The following is a 4,114-nucleotide window of genomic DNA, read 5'->3' on the forward strand; positions in this document are numbered from 1 at the left end:
GAGGATACAAACAATCTACACCAAGAAAATACATCTAAAATTTTAAATACCATTCCATTTATTTGCTCAATATAGATGTTATACAGCCAACCCCACAAAAACACAGATTGTCATATTAAATAAAGGACTGTAGTTTAAAATATTCTTTCTGAGCTTACTATTTCTGTTAACACTTTTCTGCATTAACTGATGCCTTCTAATAGTCATTTCAAAAATAATTCACCATAAATAATGAAATCTGCTTTTATTTAAATCAAGGTGAATAAATAATTTCTATTAAAATCCCTTTATATGTATGTTATTTATGGGAAAGTCAATAAAGATTAAGAAGGATTCTCAAATTGCAAACTACTTGTTATTATACTTCCTGGCAAGAGCAAAAAAGTAAAATAACAATAAAAGTGGAGATTCTACTATGTTTCTTTGTAAGGCTGATAGAATTCCACTTTCTAAAAAATCGAATTTAAGGATATGATGAGAATATAAAAAATCCTTTGATATTAAGGCTTGATCCCAAGCCATATATAAATCAAATTTATACGCTAGTTCTATATTTTTGGAGGACAGATAGCATACCTTATTTCAGGAACTAGAAATTCAGAAACAACTAAAATGGCAACTGAGGTTTCATAGTCCTAAGAAAAGTAATTTAAATTGTTCATATCTCTTTTTATGAAAGCTTGGACATAGAAACAGAAAAAAGTATAAAACGTCTTTGCTATCGACTTCTGAACATTCTGTGCTGCCGCAATAAAGCATATCATTAAGACATTTCTCCTATTCAGATTCTGACAATTTGTGCATGTGGAGAAAATCACTCTAATTAATGGGAAAATTCAGAAAGTCACAATAATATTAAGGGTAAAGATGTAGGTTATGTACGCTTCTGTCTTCCTACAGACTAAGAAGACAAAGTGAAAAATATTCAATTAGAGCTACGTGTAGCATTTTAATTCTCATCAAAGGTCACTCGACCAGTTTACAACACCAGCATGTCTTGTCTGCTAGATAGCCGGGCGTATTTCTAGTATGTCAAACGGCCTCCTTGTCCTTTCTTGTTCAGTTCAGAGTGTGTCGAATGGATAACTACACTTGCCTCATTTTTTCTTAACATGGATGTTTGCTCGTTTCCCAAAATGCCTGTATGTACCCTTCCCTCTACAGCTCGTGGACTGTATATTCCAGGCCCATCATTAGAGAATCTCCCTTATCGGACATCAGTATTTCAAGAGCAAAGGGTTCAACCAAAGTACATTGGTTTGATGTGATACACTGTCTGAAGCCACCTATCTGATTGAATGTGATCAACTGTAAGTTTTTCTTGGTCTTTAAAAGACTAAGACTTGAATTTTTAAAAAGGGAAAGAGGGAAGAATAGCAAAAAAGAAAGAAAAAAATGAGAATGAGAGAAAGAATAAAGACAAAAGGAAGGCCACGTGCACAGAGTGTCAATGCTCAAAAGTATTGAACTTGACTTTATAGCATGCATACCTGCAGGAACTATTGTGCATAGCATACATTTTGAATTAGCATATTACTCGTGCCATGTGCAATATTTTGTGCTACATTTAAATTATTTTTAGTAGAAAATTACACAGTTGTCATGGTCTAAGAGAAATTGGCTTCCATATGAATAATCCTGCCCTTTTATAGACAGACATGCCTAATTCGGACTGTGATAAGAAGACCTCAGTTCAAATCAACCAAACCTTCCCCTTGGTCAGCTGTCCAAAATAGCCCCAAACTTTTGAAATCTTACATATTTTGCAATTACTTCAAGTAGTTTCATTTTTTTTTCTTTATACCTAATGTAATTCTGCAATATTACATTAATAAGTCAGCTGAAAATAATATTAACAATGAGTTAGTTTCTAATGATACTAATTGTTGACAAGATATCTAAAACCTCTTTTGAAAAAAAGAGTTACTACATTTAAATAGAACAAAAAAGTGGGATGAGTACAAGTCCAGTGCATTAATGTCTTTTTTTTACACCTACAGCACCTGGTCTTCCTAGGTGGTTTCCCATCCAAGTACTAACCAGGCATGACCCTGCTTAGCTTCCAAGATCAGTCGAGATCGGGCACATTCAGGTTAGCATGACCATAGAGTGTTTTTTCCCATTAGTGATATTGATAAATTACGTTTTTGTAGCTTTTCACAGCTTACAAAGTAATCTTCCATACATAATATCATTTCCGCCTCACAGCAACTCAGTAAGAGAAACATTATGCCCATTTTTCTTATGTGGAAATTGAGGTTCAGAGGGTATGCAAGCAGCCCAAGTTCACAGAATTAGTAAGTGAAAAAACCTAAGCTCAAATCTTCTGCTTACCAATTTCATTCCCAGCCCTTCTTCCCTTTCTCCCTTCCTCCCTTCCTCTCTTCCTTCTTCCCTTCCTTCCTTCTTTCCTTCCTTCCTTCCTTCCTTCCTTCTTTCCTTCCTTCCTTCCTTCCTTCCTTCTTTCCTTCCTTCCAGCAGAGCTGGCTCCACTGAATGCTGAAGCCAGACAAATAGGCAGGACTTGGCATGGGTCACATAAGTCCTTGGAGTCACAGGACTATGTTCTGCTCACTTCAGGGACCCTCAGTGTCTAAAAATTGAGACATTGTACTTATAATAACTGTGTCATTTAATATCTTTAAATGTGGAGAGTCCACACCTGGATATCTCTCCACTTTCACAAAAGGCCGTTCTTCTCTGGGTCCCTCATTGTGGTATTCCCCTGCTCCATTGTGCAAGTTTACCACAAGGCAAAATTTTCCCTTTGGGACGCTTCTAAGACCTCACCTGGACTTGGCCTTGTCGTTCAAGCCTGTCGTTCTTTGTTGGCAGCTCTGCAGTTTAGAAAACACTCACGTGGGGCAAGATGGGGTCAGGTAAAGAGAGACATTGGAGGTGGATCATCACAATGCAGCAACTTGGACCTACTCCAGAGCTACTGACCTGTGAAGGAATATGGGGACGGCGGGGGTGGCAGGAGTGTGTGGGAAGCAATGCGTGGAGGAGCAGGGAGCTGCCTGCAATATGGATCACATGAAGTGAGTTGCTTTATGATTTCTAACACTCTGTACCATGTGTTGTTTCTGTAAGCTCGGGGCTACACAAACAATGCAGTTCCCTCTAGGATCCCCGACTCCTGACACAATGACAAAAGCACAAACAGCCAGAGCGGCCCATTTTGTCTTAATGCATATCATTTAACTTTTGCAATTTGACTACCGTAAGTAGATGCCATAAAGGAATTTCAAAGCCGTGAGTGGGAGCTGTGAATACTGGAAACTAAAGAATCAACTGACATGCTTAACAATTCTATTCTAAACAACCAAGAAAGTGTTTGAAAAGGAACACATAGCTCTGCTTTTAAATTGCCCAGTTTTCCATAAACATATAATTTTATTAATCGTCCACATGGCTGGACTGTTCTAGCGACAATGCCAACCACATGAGGCCTGACTCTGCCCCCTAAATGCACTGTACTCATACGCACAGAACTTAAGGAAGGAAAAAAAAAAGACTTCTTTGTGACTAAGAACCTTCTAGAAGCTTTATACCCTTTCCAGGAGCCCCTCAGGGACACAGCCTGCAAAATCATCCCAAGATTCCTTGTCTTTTATCAGACAGTATAGCAAAAACTCTGAGCTGGAGGAAAAGAACTAATATATGCAATGCAAAATGAAGGCACTGTTGGTAATCAGTGCTTTTCTAAAAAAAAGTCATCAATCAAATATCATATAAAATGAGAAAGAGCGAGACAGAGAGAGAGAGAGCGCGCACATGTGTTTGTGTACATGCACCAGAAGAATTTAATATTAGAGAGAAAGCTTTGGATAATCTTTTGTTAATACAATGTGTCTTCTGCTGGCACATTTTTCTGTTCTGAAAGTTCATATTAATCTGAATCTCTCTTTTATTTTTTAGTAGCAAGGTACATTTGCAGTTCTGTATTATCATTTTACAGATAGTAAACCTGAAGGACGAAAAGGTTACTTGGTTTAATTTTAGTTACACACTAGCAACCTCAGCCCTTAATTTTGATGTCACATGGGGAACTGGTTGGAGGACAGCTGTTTGGGGCTTGCTCCTGTACTTTCTTTCTCATTGGTATGGCGTC

The 4,114-nt window shown here is 37.7% G+C and overlaps 1 pseudogene; it reads right to left on the bottom strand.

Moving 5' to 3' along the window:
- Positions 1–1,991: 1,991 nt before the first annotated feature.
- Positions 1,992–2,110, bottom strand: LOC120601330 (uncharacterized; annotated as a pseudogene).
- Positions 2,111–4,114: the final 2,004 nt, after the last annotated feature.

This window comes from Pteropus medius, unplaced genomic scaffold, assembly GCF_902729225.1.
Source record: "Pteropus medius unplaced genomic scaffold, Ma_sr-lr_union100, whole genome shotgun sequence".
Lineage (NCBI taxonomy): Eukaryota > Metazoa > Chordata > Mammalia > Chiroptera > Pteropodidae > Pteropus > Pteropus medius.